The 17901-nt window shown below is 43.2% G+C and overlaps 1 protein-coding gene across 1 annotated transcript in view; it reads left to right on the top strand.

Moving 5' to 3' along the window:
* The window catches only part of Gng12 (G protein subunit gamma 12), a 107771-nt gene that overhangs the window by 30424 nt on the left and 59446 nt on the right, over positions 1–17901 (top strand). Inside the window, exon 3 of the mRNA XM_075983926.1 lies at positions 15239–15291. The gene's annotated coding sequence lies outside the window, so the exon portion shown is untranslated. The remainder of the gene's footprint in view (positions 1–15238; positions 15292–17901) is intronic.

Here is a 17901-nt window from a genome sequence, read left to right as displayed (position 1 = left end):
AGCCCTGGCACATTTGTTAGCTTAAAGCAACTGACTTTACCTCCATAAAAATGACTGATAATTATAATGCTTCCTTCAGTGGTGTGGGCATGAGAGGTGCGTAAACTAAATTGCCATGCAACCGGTACCGTGTTTAGAACTTATTGACTAAGCCAGAGTTAACCAAGAGAAGGGTGAAGAGATGCACATCACTGGCAGAAAGCATTCTGGGTGTGCCAGCTCAGCAAGGCAGAGAGCTGTGGAGTAGGCTGTCTGCATCTGGAGTGCAGTAACGTACAGTGTTCATTCTGGTGAGCCTTTCGCTATTAGAAACAATTTAACATGGTTAGTCTGTCTATAAATGGATGTCTTTTGTCAAGAAGGCACCCTGAACCAAAGAAGAAAAAGGGAACATTCATCATGCACACAGAGACACGTCTTTTCAAGATTGGTCAAATGTTTAGCTGTGAGTGTACAGTTTGTAAGAATTTTCAGCACTGATATATAATGACTCTAAAGATAAGCAGTAGAAAGAAGAGCCAGTTTCCATTGTTGTATTACATTCTAAACTTGCATTGTACACTGAAGTGTTCTTATAAGTCCGGATTCACATTTTCATGTAGATAGGAGCCTGTGTGTGCCTGTTAGTCTATCTTCATATTGACTCTTTTGTATATTATACTTCTCCTATGTCCTGATGCTCCAAATCCTTCTTTTAATGGCAGTAAAATAAATCCTGCCATGGTAAGTGACTGTTGGTTTAGTTTTTCATCAGGGTACTGGATATGTGGGTGGTTCTGGGATTTCACATCGTGCAGAGAGCTTAGTCGGCAACTTTATAAACACCTCTGGAACGGGATTCTGCCAACGCATTAAAAATGTTATCAGATCATTGCTTTAAGAGTCTCAAGACTCTTAATTTTCTCCTCATACACGTAGGCATCTGATGTGTGAAGATCTAGGAGAACCACCATGCTCCCAGGGAGTATCCCACAAAATGGTGAGCAAGGTAGAAAAGCGCCCCACAGGAGCACGAGAGGAAGCTGTTATCCCCGGTTGTCATAGCACTGCTGTTCTGTAGGTATGGGTTGGTCTGGATGCCAGGTGGAAGGAAGCCTGTGTTCTAAAAGGGCCACATGTCTAGAAGTGATGAAATGCAGCTCGTAATTAGAGTAGCTGTGGGCAGTCAAGAGTTAGACTATCAAAAGCAGTACAATCTCTTGTTAAATGTAAGTTAGGCAAGCGAAGCAGCGGCTCACATTTGAAGCATAGTGAAAAGCGGGAAACTTATGCATTCAGATGCTGTAGATTTGAATCCCAGCAAGGTTGCATACAGATTTTTAATGTAGAAAAAAATGTTTAGACATCGGTGTCTTTGTCTCTAAAATGGGTATGATTGTTTTATGCCCCTGACGTGGCTTGTCTCACTTGCGCCTAATGCAGTGTCCTTTATCAAGTACTGACTCAGCCGTTAGCTGTTGGCAGAAGAGCCTGAAAGGAGACAACACTGATTGGTGGGTAAATGATTCCATTGATGGATGGAGCAGCTGCTCCAGATGGAGGACGCCCAGGGGCTTCTGTGTGAGATGACATAAAAACACCCAGCGTACGCTGTCAGCTGCAAGTGTGCTAAGCAAATGTTAATTAAGAATCTGTAAACCTCTTACATGACCATTAGGACGAACGTATCAGAAAAGCAAACTGACCAGCCATGACCCTAAACAGCTAGGGGATGTGTCATGGAGGAAGCAGCTCTTCTGTTTGTCGTTAAAGGTCTGTGCTTGTCTCAGCCCACTGAGTCACCCTCTTGGTTGTATCGCTTTTTAATTTTTGATTTCTCATAGTCACCAAATGGCTGGCACAGCCTTCCAACCGTTTCCAAGAACCAGTCATATGCTGCCATTTTTTGTTGCTGAGGAAATAGACTCCTTCCCTGCATCCTCCTCAGGTTTCCTCTCAGGTGTCACTGAATTGACCTCAGCTTGGTCACCTCTCTAGAATTCCCAGCATCCTACACAGGAACCAAGAGCATGTCAGCAGGACATTGGGAACTGTCTGCTGAGTGACCAGTAGTGGCACTGCACATAAATCAGTGGAGGAAAAAAAAAAAGACCAAAGATTGGTGTTCACCATACAGGATTTATTTGTGAGCTTCTGATGCCCATGTTAAGGGATTTGGGTGTTGTAAGTCCTGAAGAATGGCTTTGGGGTTCTCTTAGTTGTGAGGATAGAAGGAACACATTGTGAAGATGTCTCTGTTGAGTATATGAGGGTTTTCATCCCCACCCATGCCTTTTTTTAAAAGTTTTTTAAAATATTTTTTAATGTGTTCATGCTTTTCCACAACAGTCAGAAGAGAGCATTGGACCTCCCTGAGCTGGAGTTACAGGTGATTCTGAATCATGTAACTTAAGTGCCAAGAACCAAACACTGGTCCTCTACACGCATTGGTTACTCGCTAGTCCCAACCTGACTTGAATGTTTTTCTTTTGCTTATTCTTTCACATTGACCTATACATGGATTATTTTGACCATATTCACCCCCCATTACCCGAGTCTCTTACCTCCTTATGTCCTATCCAGCTGGTCTTTCCTTACTTTCATGTCTTAGTATGTGCTCATCACTCACCGCGTTTAATTAGGGCTTCTTAAGTAATCATGGCCGGGGGTTATTCACCAACCATGGGCAAGTTACCTGTGGTGAAACACTCAAGAAAATGGCTTCTGCTTTCCCAGTAACCTTTAACCACCATTAGCTCCACAGGGCACAGTGGAGCTTCATGATTGTTGGTGGACCCCGTCTTGTGCAGTTCATGAGCAGGGAATCACAGCTGCTGTGAGGTCAGGAATATAGCAGCGATGGCATGCCCAGAAGACAGTGTTTCCCAGAGCTCCTCCATCTTCCAGCTCTCAGTTTTCTTTCCACCCCGCCCCCATGGCATTCCCTGAGTCTAGAGTGCTCCCCTCCTTCCTTTCAAATAGGGAAATATTTGGAGGTTAGTGTAAGCCATCTACAGTGCTTTAAGCCTGACTCCTGCCAGAAACTCCGTCTCAAAACCGGCCAAAGTACTATGAACAGGTTAATTACCCCCCCAGCGCAGTGAGAAGAAAGTGTCAAACAGCCTTTGGGAAGGCAGATGGCAGAGACAGGAAGAGTGTTTGCAGTGAAGCTGTGCAGAAAAGTGCAGGAATGTGAGGGTCGCTCAAAAAGTCACCAACCCTTGGTTTACGTTGGCTCTGCCTGCTGGGTGTTCGGGGGGGGGGGAGGAGGAAGCCACTTGCATAGCCCTAGTAGCAGAGACCCCAGAATTCAGTTCAGAGGTAAACTGCACTCACAGTCCAGGAATCCAGATATGTAATTTTAAAGGAAGGAGCGGCTTTGCAGGAGATACTAGCTTGAATAACAACAGGCTTCTCTTATAATTCCAAATTTACTGTTTTCTTTGGACAAGCTACCCAAAAACTTAAATTCCTAAATGGTTAAAGAGCATCCATATCAGAGACAGAACCAATGTTACTACATCCCAGACAGGATCGAGAGTGAGAGGGGGTACCATATCACAGGACCAATGGTGACAGGGTACCCCATCCCAGACAGGACAGATGCATTCCAGAAAGGACTGACAGTGAGAGGGGGAACCACATCCCAGACAGAACCAGCAGTGAGAAAGGGTCCTACATCCCAGACAGGACTCACAATGAGAGGGGGTAACCATATCATAGACAGCACTAAAGGGAGAGTGGGGTACCTCGTCACAGACAGAACCAATGATGACAGGGCGTACCTCGTCACAGACAGAACCAATGGTGACAGGGGGTACCTTGTCACAGATAGATAGGACCAATGGTGAAAGATGGTACCTCATCACAGACAGGACCAATGGTGAAAGATGGTACCTCATCACAGACAGGACCAATGATGACAGGGGTACCTCATCACAGATAGGACCAATGGTGAAAGATGGTACCTCATCACAGATAGGACCAATGGTGAAAGATGGTACCTCATCACAGACAGGACCAATGGTGAAAGATGGTACCTCATCACAGACAGGACCAATGATGACAGGGGTACCTCATCACAGATAGGACCAATGGTGAAAGATGGTACCTCATCACAGATAGGACCAATGGTGAAAGATGGTACCTCATCACAGACAGGACCAATGGTGAAAGATGGTACCTCATCACAGACAGGACCAATGGTGAAAGATGGTACCTCATCACAGACAGGACCAATGGTGAAAGATGGTACCTCATCACAGATAGGACCAATCGCGAGAAAGCATACCTCCTCACAGACAGGAACAGTGGTGAAAAAGGGTACTGCATCACAGACAGGACCAACAGTGAGCAAGGGTACCATATCCCAAACAGGACAATTTAAGCATTAAAGAAACTTCATGTCCAAATAAAAGTCCAAGACTCATGCATGATTTGTTATATTGTATTTATCGAAGTCACTGGAAAGAAAAATTAGTGTTTTTAAATTTATGTTATATGTAATTTTGACCAGATCCTGTGTTGTGGATTCTCAAGTGGTTTAAAATTAAGAATATCTTGTTGTGGGTCCAATCCAAATGACTAAGTGGATAAAGACACTTGCTGCCACATCCGACCTGAGTTTGATTCCAAGGACATATTTGGTAGAAGGGTAGAACTCACTTCCTCAAGGTGTCCCCTGACCTCCAGGTACATGCTGTGGCCATGACTCTACCTCCCCTACCACAACAAATAAGTGCAATAATTATTTTTTAAAAAGAATACCTTATTTTTAATGAAAGAATTTCAAAATCTCATTTAAAAATCTCCAGAAAGATTTTGCTTCAGAGGTAAGGGGCTAGAGAGATTGCTCAGTGCTAAGAACACAAGCTGCTTTTTCAGAGGACCCAGGTTCAATTCCCAGCACCCATTTGGCAGCTCACAGTTGTCTATAACTTCGGTTCCAGGTGATCCAACACCCTCATACAGACACATATGCAGGCAAAACACCAATGCACATAAAATAAAAATAAATAAGCCATTAATTTAAAAAAAGAGAGAAGATAAACCAGGTGGGTGTTATGCACCTGTATTCCCAGCACTCGGGACAGCAGTCAGGAGTACTTCATGTTCTAGGCAGTCCTGAACTGTAAAGACCCTGTCTTACAACACACATAAAGGAGAGGCAAGGCAGCGGGTGAGATGGTTCACCAAGTACAGTACTTACTGAACAACTCTGACTACCTGAGTTCCGTAGGCACACTGAGGCATAGCCCCCAACACACACACACACACACACACACACACACACACACACACACACACACAATAAATAAAATGTAAAAAAAAAAAGAAAAGAAAACCAATTTGAAAAAGAGAAGACGTGGCAGGTAGACGATTGGCATTGATCAAACTAGCTAACGCTGACCGAAGCTTGTTAGGAAGGCAACGAAAGGAGGAGTGAACTTGTTGGGAGAGAGTGGGCTCTGTGAGGTCCCCTTCTCTCCTACCCTGGGCAGATGCTTAGAGTAAAATGGGTGTCTACTAGAGCTGACACTGCCTCCTTAGTGTGTCCTGTCAGGGGATTCACTCATCAAACACCACCCCTCTGAAAGGCACCTTTCAGCCAAGTAGCCCGAACCCCCAAGGATTGGCGACACTTGAGAAGGGTTTGTGCATGTTCCTAGGACTCCCTCCTCCCTGGAGTTTTCTTAGTTCTGCAGCATTCTAGTGGCTCTTGGCCCCAAACTTTATAGAACCGTGCAACAAGAGTCGTGGTGCGACCCACTTGGCACTAAGGTCAGAGCCAGCATTATTCAGAAATAACCGAGAAAAAAAGCTCTGCTACTAACCACAGATAAGACAAACAGGAATGTCATGTTTAAAGTAGCAAAGCTTTAAGGCCTTAAGAGATCCAAGACTAAAAAACACCAATTGCCTACCAAGAATTTAGAGTATAGCCATGATGTTTTCCATTGAACTCGTGGCATTGTTCTACAATCAAGATGGCATTATTTATTATGGAAATTCTTTTATTTATTTTTAGTTACTTTTGCGAAATGAGAAATACTTGTATAGTACTAATAAAATTCAGTTCAGTAGAAAATGTTTCTGGCCAGTTAAAGTATACATGTGGGAGGTGGAAGGTGCTTCAGTGGGTAAAGTGCTTGCTAGACAGACATGAGGACCTGAATCTCCAAATCTGGCACCCATGACAGGCAGGTGGAACCCAGAGCTGGCCGGCTGCCCAGTCTAGCTGAATCAATAAGCTTGAGGTTTAGGATGAAGAGTGATTGAGGAAGACACCTGCTTTTAGCCTTTCAGATCACATACATATGCCTTCATACACACACACACACGCACACATGCACGCACACACACATACACATAAAATCTTTTATTTCATGCTTATTCTTGTTAGGCTTCATTTCAGGTCCTGAGGCACAGCACTGAGCAAACAGTTCCCTTTGCTCATGGAGTTTTCATCCCAGTGAGAGAGGTACATGTAAATCAATAGCTAAAAAGGAGAGCATCCAAGGTACCTTGACATACATAGCATAGCAATATAAGGGGGGGAGGAATAAGGGAGAGGGGCCCTTCTGAAGAAACCTGGAGAACCTGAGAAAACCAGATAGGCAGGTGTAGGTATCCGCCTAAAGTACTAGTAGAAGATGAGTAAAGTTGAAGGCAAGACTGGTGCTTGCTAACAGTATTTGAAGAGAATAGGGTCTCTTCTATATATAGTGGACTAAGCCAGGGGGCCTGATGGCCACAGGATGGTCTCCAGTGAACATGCTAAGGCTGTCGAGACTTCTAAAGAGAAGGGTAAAGTGAACAGCCCATTGTTTGCTGGACTGAGGAGGCAGCAAGCAGGAATGAGGTTCCAGAATCTGGAGAGGACTATGGTAGTCGTCTTCACAGGAGATGCTAGCTGCTCCAGGAAGTGAGAGTTGAAGGCTGAATAGATTCGAAGGGATTTTGAGGGCCTGGGTAATAGGATTTGCTTATGCTCTGAATGTAGAGTTTTACTTATATTATTGGAGATGAGGCAATAAGAAAGGAGCCAGAAGTGGCACTGTGTGGTCGCTCATGCCTATGATCTATCCCCCTAAAAGGGTGAGGCAGGAGGATTACAATAAACTTGAGGTCAGCCTGGGCTGCTACGTAGCAAGACACTCCAAAAAAAATTCAAAGGGGAGAACTAAGCTGTGTGAACAGAGTGATTATTTTCAACACAACTTGCATTGCCTAGAGAACTCCAGTAAAACTGGAAGTTTTGGGTCTTTTTTTAAATAATTCTATTTAAGTGTGTTGTACTTTCACACTGTTTAATTAAGAACTGGGTTGGCTAGTATTGCTTTTTGTCAGAGAACAGCATCGAGGCTCACACCCCTATTCATTCTCTCTTCTTCCCAGAGAAGTGGAGCTAGATGGTGTTTACTAGGCTTCCTGGGTTGCTGCATTGGAACTAGGATTTAATAGCAGGCTGTTGGCCCTGAATGTCTCAAAAGCTTTCTGCATCTCCTTCTGGAAAGCCGTTTAACCTGTTGCACATTTTACTCACTACCCTGTTGTATAAAAAGGAATACACTTGAATAGTTCTGCTGCTTTAGTTAACAGCCCTGTACCTACAGCCCAAGTATATCCTACATCTTATGCAGAGTCCAATCAACCCAAGCAATTGGGTTGAGTACTTGGCTGTTAGTGGTTTCCTTGATCACCATTGTCTTTAATAAGGTTTCAAAATGAGGATGCTAGAGATTGTGGGTTACTCCATTGCTGCGAAGTTTGCACTGTGGTTCACTCGATTTAGGTTCTGCCTGACTAGTGTTTCTTAGGTAGTAAGACATCTCTCTCATCCTGACTCCTCACGGTAATCTCTTTGCAATCCCAGGAGTTCCTAAGAACTCCTTCCCTCTTCTCATTAGCTCTGGTCACTCATCACACCGTTTCCTCCCAGAAGCTTCCCATGAGCATTGTGGACTGGTACAGGCACTCTCCTGACCTTAGAAAGCATCTTGTGCTTGCTGCAGTAAGAGTAAAACCATCTCTGCTGTCATGTGACAGGGTCCTAATTGGATATCCATGTGATTTACTGAAGCTTCTCACGGAGAAGGCTCGGAGGTTTGCTCTGTCTCATATTCCCAACATTTTTTCTGCCAGGCATATAGAGATAACAGATATGCTTAGAAGAAGCCAGATAGCGGGAGAACCAACAAGCTACAAACCTTCTGCTTCTCCAGTGTGTCTGTTGTTCTCCTTCCCCTTCTCCTTGAGAGCAGATAACACTAGATCTTCTCTCAGAAGGACTCGTCTTCTCCATCAGGGGCTACGATCCAGTTCAGTTGGGTTTTCAGTTTGGCCTATAAAGCACTGTAGATTTTATGAAAATGCACACAGCCAACCAAGCCTGCACACAACCAACCAAGCCTGCCAAAGTGACATGAATACCAATAAGGGCGGGTGTAGAACCTGAGGGCCTGTAGTGTACGGTGGGTGCAGACTTTACCTGTATGTGCACAGACTAAATACATTCTGTGGTGACAAATATTTCATGAGATGTGACATCATCCCTTCAGTTCTGAAGATGAAATGACACACAGACTCTGCTCTGTTCAGTTGTGAATTTTAAATGTTTTCCTTTCATAGATAGTTCCAGATTCTTTTGTTTTCTTGTCAGTTAATGGTAATTGCTTCCCATGAATTTTGCTGTGTTAGGAAACAGATGTTCCTATTTCTGTGAGTTCTTTCCAAATACTAACCAAGACTTTAGTACTTGTGGGATGTGCGCATGCACACACACACACACACACTGGACTTTTGAAGAACGGGTTAGATACAAATTGCAGATGAAAGTACAATAGATATATTCACAGAAAGGCACAGGTTGGGGCCAGGTTGTAAATATCTTGACACACTGTTTCATAGAACTTAGTGTTGTTTAGCTAGTGCAGACTTTGGGCCTGAGGGGACTTCCGAATTATCTCATTATAGGAGCTGGTTTGTGATGTAGCAAAGAACATACAGTTAATGTAACCTACACTTAAATGTTTCCCTTTTAACTAAACTCTGCTCTTTCTATTAACCATTGCCACTTAACTGTATAACATTCTTTTCCATCTTTGTAAAACACTGAGTTAAAATTCTTATGCACAGAGCAAGATACTAGACAGTAGGGAAATAGAACCATAGAAACAGTGGACCCTCAAGTCCCTCCCGTCCAGTTTAAGTACAGTGTGTTGTGAATTACAGTTGATAGATCTTCAGGGGGTGGAGAGGTTCCACTGCACAGAGAATGAGGAAACCCTTGTGAGAAACTGATGTTTATGCCAGGTGTGGTGGGGCACACCTGTAGTTCCAGCACTTGGGAGACAGAGACAGTAAGTTCGCTGCCAGTTCTAGACTAGCCAGAGCTACATAGTGAGACCCTGCCCCTAAACAAATAAAATAGAGCAAAATCTAGATTCTGTCTAAATTATTTAAACTATTAACTTTGTAAAAGCCTGGGTTAGGATGATAATCATTTTGGTAGACTTGCTATGTTTGCTGACATTTCTTTCTGTAATTTGCAATCTTTTCTCATTTTACCTACCAATCCCAGTTCTCTTTTCTTCCCCTCCTCCCACTCCCCCCACCTTCCACCTACCCCACCCCCATCCACTCCTCAGAGAGGGTAAAGTTGACCTCTTCAGTACATGACATTCTCTGCTCTTGTCAAATGTGTTTATAGCCACCCTTGCTTGAAACTGACTTCTTATTTTGTCTGCATATTATTACCCTCTACAGGCCTTAGGTCGGAAACAGCATTTATCTCATCAGAACCACTTCCCTTATTCTCTGCTGCATCCCTAGTGCCTCCAGCTAGGCCCAGCACAGTATTTGCTTTATACACCTGCCAGTAAAGTGTTGTGATAGCAGAAATCAAAATAGAGATGCATGATTTGGTCCCGAGTACCAGATGCCACTGATACTCATATACATGAGCAGGGAGTGCATAGTGTCCCTTCCTCGAATGGGCATCACAGCTAACTGTGTTTGTCTTTGAATGATGCACTGATGCGGTCTTTGGGATAAGCTAGAAGAAGCTCCTTCTCCTGGGGGTCTTTGCATGTCTCTGATCCTGAAGAGGAAGGACCATGTCCTTATACAAAGTTGCTTTCTGTGATTATCCAGGAGGAGTTTAGAAAGATGCTGTAGAACTCTGGGCCATTTCCTAGCAAGCAAGGAGACTTTTCATTTTGGGTCTCTTTTCTCCAGCTAAAACCGTTGTATGCTATTTAGGCATACTTTCCACGGAAGACCCATATGTAGGCCAGGGAGATAGTTCAGTCTATAAAGTGAGGACAGAAGTCAGCCACAAGCATGCATGTACAAAAGTTGGCTATAGTAACACACAGTAATCCAAGTGTTGCACAGAGAGTACAGCAAGGCCCTGGTGGGTAACCTCATTCAGAGTTCTAGGTTAGAGAGGGACTGTCTCAAAAATAGGTAGACAGTGCCTGAGGCACAGCACCAAGCTGCTCTTTGGCCTAGACACATGCATACACACATGCACCATATGCAAAGTAGAATCAAACCGATGGATCTCTTAGAGATATGCTTGAGTCATTGACACTCTAGTTGTTATGTTCCCTCACGTACTGACTAGGGCTAGGAGGTAATGGCTGAAATAAAAAGATAAAGGGAAAGTATGCTTTGTTAAGGTAGCTCTCCAGTCACTCTGTATACTTTTAATGTGTTCCTGTGTCCCTTCCTTGCAGTGCTGTATATTGAACTTTTATTTATTATGTATACAACATTCCTTCCATGTATGCTTGCATGCCAGAAGAGGGCACCAGATCTCATTATAGATGGCTGTGAGCCACCATGTGGTTGCTGGGAATTGAACTCAGGACCTCTGGAAGAACAGTCAGTGTTCTTAACCTCTGAGCCATCTCTCCAGCCCATATACTGAACGTTCTTATGATGGTCTTGGAGACACAAAATTGTGGTATAAAGGTGGTTCTTAACCTTCTAGGATCCTATAAAAGTCTTTAGGGAGACCACCACATCACCATCTAAAACCTAAGAGCTCCCTGTGGCAATAGGTGTAAGGGTGGTGAGAGGAGGGCCATGGAACCTCGTGGGTGGAGCTACAGTGAGGCTGTTAGAGCGCAGGGAGACTCTGGTGACGATGGACGCTTAAAAGAAATCCCTCACTAGCTCAGAATTGAGACTAATTGAGGGTTATTTATTTAGGGGATAGACTCACAAATTAATATCTTCTGCTGAAACGGAGAACAGCAACTGAATCCCGCAGCCAAAAAAGAGGCCACGCCCAAGTGGGTGGGTAACTTAAAGGCTACTGGCTATAGGAATTCCTACAGCACCTCCCCTTTTTGTTTAAACAAGAGAGTTCTAAACATAATACAAAATTATATACAATAAGAACAAATATATCAAGCAAGAAACATGTGATAAACGTTTCAATAATTATCCTATCCTAATGAGTTTAAGTCTTGTATAGTAAATAACTTAGCCAAGTCATGAGAGGAAAGTAACTACAACTATCTAGTCTTCAACCCCATCGAAGATCCAAGAAGGGAAATAATATTACTTGAGTAAGAAGGAAGTGCAATCAAGCAACTTCCAAAAATGTACAACAAATGACAGAGACAACTGGCTACTTGGGCAGTCACCCAAAGTCTCATTTGCTATGTTGAAACAACCAACTTTGGCTAAGGCCTAGCGTAACTGACAGACCATTTCCAGAAGCAGGAAAATTTTCAAAACTGTCTTACCCTGTCTTGGCAAGATTTGACAGTCAGTCTTTTTCCTTGTGTCTTGCTTATCCATTTCCTGATACCATGTACCTTGTCAGTGGTTGAGACATGGGCAGTTCCTTGCCCAAAGGCCAATTTCGCCAAGAAGAAAACAGGCTCCAAGTGGAGTGTCTTTGGTGTCTTTAGGGAATAGATTAGTGCTGTCAAGAGCAATTGTGTCTCATATCAACAGAGCCCTACATTATTTAAATGCCATATTTTACAGTTCTTTGAAGTGGTTGAAGATTACCTATCTATGCAGAATACAATCTCTAGGTATCTAAAGAACCTGATTAGTCTAAGTGTAACTATGACAGATATAGATGACTACTGATCTATAATTCTTAATACCTATATAACTTAAAGACTAAGACTTCATATTAAAAAGATTATACAGTAAACAACGGTGTAACAAATGAGGACAATGATCTCAAAATGTAAGGAATGTATAAATATCTATATTAGAGGTAGAAATGTATATTGCAATATGATAAATATATCCTAAAATTGTATCAATATACAAAAATGTTTTAAGCAGAGGTAGAAGCATGCATGCATACAATATGACAAAATAACTTTGTGTAGGTATACAAATATGGTGGATGAAAATAGGAACATATTCAATATAATTTAAGTTTGTATCAATATACAAGAATCTATACTAATGTAAATTGCCTATAAATAATAGCTCAGAAGCATTCACTCAATTACTTACTATTATTAGTGTAAGTTCACACTAATCTATTATCCCATCCAATTCCCTCCCTTTTTTTTTCAAAGAGATCCCTAAGTCTACAAAATTTTGCTCCCAACTGCCAACTTTATACCAATTATAATCAACCCTTAAATGATGTCCCTAATCCTGAGAACAAACTTTGTCCTTCTTACTACAATCTGGGAGCAGATTGTCTGACTTTACCACCTGATGCTGTTAACCTACAAGCCCTGTGACATTAGGCTTATTTGTGCTTGTTTACTACCTGCTACATGGGACGATAAAGGGTGACTTAGAATTACTAACAGTATTAAAGAATCTTGTGGTGCATTGGTACCTGGCTCCCGAAAGATCAGCTCTTACTCTATGTGCTGTTTCTGTGCTCAGATCAGCTGAAGTGAACAAATGCTACTGCGGTGGTAACCACAGTTAGTGCTGGGTTTGTTGGCAGGGAGGTCTATGTGACAAGTATAGCATGCCCATGGGGAATGGGAGGAATGAGACAAGTGGGAGGTTGGGTGAGTCTTCTTGCAGATTTGGGGCCCAGTGTGTGACTCTGGTGCAGCCTTAGCCTGCAGGTTCTGCAGTGTCATGGGTGAGCTAGCCGATTCATCCTGTGGATCTAAGTTTCTTCACTGCATGTGATTTCTGCCCATGCATTAATAAAAGATGTATTTTTTTTCTGCCTTAACTCTCTGCTATTGGTAAAACAGCTGCATAGATACATAGTTGTGATTTCTTGGAGAAGGATGGAAGTGATGGACCTTGAGACTGATGACAAAGTGTTCTGTAGATCTCATATGATCTCCTCCATTCCCTCCCTCACTTCCTCCCTCCTCCTCCTCTTTCTCCTCCCCCCTCACCAAAACAAATGCCAAACTCATTGCACTCTACTTGATTCCAGGCCTGCTTGTGGTTTTCATGTTTCAAATTGTTTTTAATTTTCAAGCATAAAGTAACTCCCATTTGCCATTGCTGTTATTTTATCATGAGAACTGATTTTGATAGTTGGTGGTTGTTATTAAAAATGAAAGGTATATTTTATTTTGAGATGTTCAGATTTAATTGAGAGTGACTTGCTACAAGCATGGACTCTGGAGGCAGACCCTGCCACCCTCTTCAAGCCTTGGGTAAGCTTCAGTGCCCCGTGACATTCTTACCACGTAAAGTCACCTTGAGGATTAGTTGAGGTAAAATGAGCAAGGGCAGGTCCTGCAGGCCCCTGAATGTTGCTCTGTAATATTTGCTGCAAATATTTCTACTGAAATGAGGTAGTGGTGGATTATTTCTAGAAGGAAATAGTGGCTGCTGGCTCTATTTTGGCAGCTGGAGAAATGTCCCTGGATAAAAGTCTTGGCTGCATAAGCTTGAGGACCTGAATTCCAGTTGCCAGCACCACATAAAAACTTAGTATAGTCTGTTACCCTAGTTTTGTAGGGCAGAGATAAGCAGATCCCAGGGGCTCGCTGGCCAGACAGTCTAGCTGAAAGGGTCAGCTTAAGATTTGGTAAGAGAGCTTATTTCAAAAAGTATGGTGAAGAAGCTGGAGAAGTGGCCCAGAGGTTAAAGAGCATTTGCTGCTCCTGAAGAGAAGGCAGTGGTGCACATATCGAAACATAGTAAAAACATTCATATACAGAAAATAATTAATGAATAGAGAACAATAGAGAAAGACATCTCACATCAACCGCTAATCTCAACACATGTATGCATAGGTGTGCATTCCTTTGCATAATACACATATATGCATGCATTTGCACGCATACATCCATACATTATACACACACACACACACACTCACACATTCAATTTCAGTAGATTTGCCTGGGTTTCACTGAAAGCCAAGAATATCTCTCTCAATCTGTTGTGTTCTGTGTGCAACCACTGGCTCTCATGGACTCACGTTGTACCTTTTCTGAGCTTAGAGGCACTGGATCTTGACGATTTAATTTTGAAAATAGAGCAGGGGAGGATTGAACAGCTGCAAGTCGAAGGGCACAAAGAAGCAGATGTAAGGTGAGGAAGTAGGAGCTGTAAACACAGACTCAGATGAGTAATTTGTAGGAAGGATTTGAGCTGTTCTTATTGCGAAGTAACTATGGGGTAACAGGTTAATCAGCGCTGCTGTGGGGACCATGTTCTCTGTTTATATAATTGTCAAATGATGTCATCTATAACTTCAAATATACAAAATAAAGTTTACTTAACTGAAGAAATGTAAAGTATTTAATTTTTATGTGGACTTTATGTTGCAATAGTATTTTTAATCATTTAAACCTTTTGTAAAAACTTCTGCCCATTTCTTTTTACTTTTCATGTAGCTTGTATTATTTTTCTCCTGGGGCTTGCCATTATCAGTAAATCAAAATTTTGTTATTTAATGTTCATTAGAAGCCTGGCACATCCCTTCTAGCGTCCGTCAAGTGTGTTAAGCCTAGCATAAGGGGGTTGTGGGACCAGGGCAGGAGTGACAACTGAGGAGGCTTCTGCTCACTTGGAGAGTTTCGATGAAAACACTACCATTTATAGCTATGCTGGCCTCGGCCTCCAGCCACTCCGAAGCAGAGGAGGGAATGCCTTCTAGTCAAGAAGTTGAAGTATGTAGGCAAAAAATCACTCCCTCCTCTAGTAGGAGCCAGAAACAAGCTCCATTAATCTTTAACTGGAAGAAGAAATACTTAGCATTACAGTCACTTGGGATAAAAGCAGATCATTTGCACATATGATTCACTGCCGGAATGTCTGTTTAATTCTCTTTCAGATTCACCACCCCCCTTTAAACCTGGAGACATTGGACTACACAAAGCCTTGTTGGTAAGGTCTCATTCATTCACAAAGTGACTGCGTGAAGTTCCTTTTGAAATGCTAGACACACTTTAAGTCAAATGCATCCCTAAACATGGCTAAATATTTGTTTTCTTTTTTTTTTCTCTAAATGATTTATATATTTTCCATGCTTTAAAAAAGTCTTTTTGTTTTGTTTTTGGCTGAGAATTGAGGCAAGACGTAGATCTGTGACTGCATGCCAGATGCTAGCTATTAAAATAAAAACCTCTGTATAATGAAACCGTTTCCAGGACCGTGCTGATGTTCTTGTTTCATATAGTATCGTAAACAACAAGCTGTTCCTTGGCTGAGGAATTTGCCTTGAAGTATATTGTCGTGAAAGTGGGTGCACAGCCGCACACACTGGGCTGTATCTCTTTAATATCTTTTTATAGTTTTTCATTGTATGTGTGCATGTGTGTCTAAGGGGAGGTAAGTGCACATGAGGGCAGCTGCAGAGGCCAGAAGAGGGCATGTGTCTTCTGGAACTGTAGTTGCTGATGGTTGTGAGGACTGAGCTGGGTCCTCAGACCCTTGCAAGAGCAGCCAGTGCTCTTAACCATGAAGCCGTCTCTCCAGCCCCAGGTCATCTTAGTGCTTTGTATTCTTTCCCGTCTCACCCTAGTGTGCCTGACTGTTGTACTGACAGTACCTCAGGGGTAGAAATGATTCTCTTAAGTGAACGTCTGAGGACTAATCTGGTATCACTTCCTGGTCTTGCAGCTGTATTCTGTTTGTGGTGTTAGCATTTGCTCTATAATAAGCCGCCCCAAATTTACTCCTCAAATAGCAGTTGTTTATGTATCTGCAAGTTCTGTGGGGGGGTTGGGGCGTGTTTGGGGCTCAGCTCAGTTATATGACTCTTCCGGTTTGGTTCGAACTGAGACTATTTATTCATGAGTAAAGTCCAGGTGAATGGGGCTTTGTTTCTGGCAGTCACGTGGGTATTGGCTGAAGTGTTTATAATGCCTGAACCGTGGATTGGTGCCACATTAGCTGTCCTTCAGGATGTCCCTGCTCTGAGCACAAAACATTTCTTCCCCTCCCCATCACAGCGGCCCAGGCATCTTTCTCTGGTTTCTATATTCCCATGACCTAAGCCCATCCTCTCTTGCTCACTTCTTACTAATCTTTTTTTCTTTGTGTGTGGTTTCTGTGTCCAAGCCAGAGGTCAGCCATGGGTGTGAGTCCTCAGGCGCCGTTGACCCTTGTGTTTTGTTTGTTTGTTTGTTTGTTTGTTTTCCTCACTGGGACTTGTAGGTGGACAGTTAGGCTAGCCTCGCTGGTCAGCTAGCCCAGGGGCCTGACTATCCCTGCATCTCTAGCATTGGGATACAAGCACAAGCTGCTGCAGTGGCGTTTGACATGGTTGCTGAAGACTGACTAGAGGTCATCAGGTTTGCACAGCAAGCATTTTATCTACTGAGCCATTTCCCTAGCCCCTATGCCTTTTAACTTTGTTAGGCTAATCTGTTCACCATCACGTAAGGTATCTTGTTTCATTCTGCTTCCCCCTTTTCCACCTTAAGAGCCTTTATTTTCCTTGTGTTGTGTTGTTGTGTGTGTATAGTTTTGGTTTGCTTTATTTTTTGAGGGTCAGTTGAATCCTGCCTTATTTTAGCCATCTGTGTGATCTCACCCGCTCCAACCTCCTCCCAAGCCAAGTAGTGCCCTCTTTTCTTTACCCTGCCTCCTCTACCCTTTCTGGTGCTTTCTTAGTTTTTTGAAAGCAGTAATTTCCATATGTCTTCCATGTAGTCCAACAGCACAAGCAGAAAATACAACAGATGCTTAGTTAACCAGAAAGCAGGAATTTCCATATGTCTTCCGTGTAGTCTAACAGCGCAAGCAGAAAGTACAACAGATGCTTAATTAACCAGAAAACAGCCCAGCCAAGCACTCGTTCACACCACCCTGCATCCCAGGTTATCGGAGTCACACTAGGTTCATGTTGCTTTCATTCATCAGGCTGGGGAAGACCACAAGTGACGCTTCACAACTGGCAGCTGCTGGTCAGTGCAAGAACGAGACACTTGGGTGAAGCTTGGGCTTCGGCGCAGCTCTGGCCGTTCCCTTACAAAAGCCACCTCTCCGAGCTGCAGTCACCCTCTCTGGAAAGTGGGGGTGCTGCTTAACTCAAAGCTTACTGGAAATGGGGAAAAAATAAAAAAATAAGGATTGTGTGTAAAAACACTGTGTAGACCGTAAAGTAGAACTGAAAGACATTAGCTGCTTATGGACCTCTGACTACTCAGTAGTTGAAGAGGGAGGTCACCTACAGAGTAGTAGTAGAGGGACAGACAGTGGGAAGTGGGTGGAAATGGCGGGAGTGAATGGTTTCCTAACAGGGTCAGCGGTAGAAGGGAGGGAGGGTCTGCTGTTCACTGGGTGGTACCTGTGTGCCAGGCACTGTGTTGTCTGCTTCCACACACGTTGCCTGGAACATTCGCAGCTATGTGCAGAGCCATCTTTCTCTTGAGACAGGCTCCCACTGTGTAGCCCTAGCTGAACTGGGACTCAGAAATACTGCTTCAGCCCACACATGCCAGAGTGCAGTTGTAGGTGTGGCCACCACCTCCTGCTCTCACGTGGACCATT

Source organism: Microtus pennsylvanicus, chromosome 8 (genome assembly GCF_037038515.1).
Source record: "Microtus pennsylvanicus isolate mMicPen1 chromosome 8, mMicPen1.hap1, whole genome shotgun sequence".
Taxonomy (NCBI): Eukaryota; Metazoa; Chordata; class Mammalia; order Rodentia; family Cricetidae; genus Microtus; species Microtus pennsylvanicus.
This window is presented reverse-complemented; position numbering and strand designations above follow the sequence as displayed.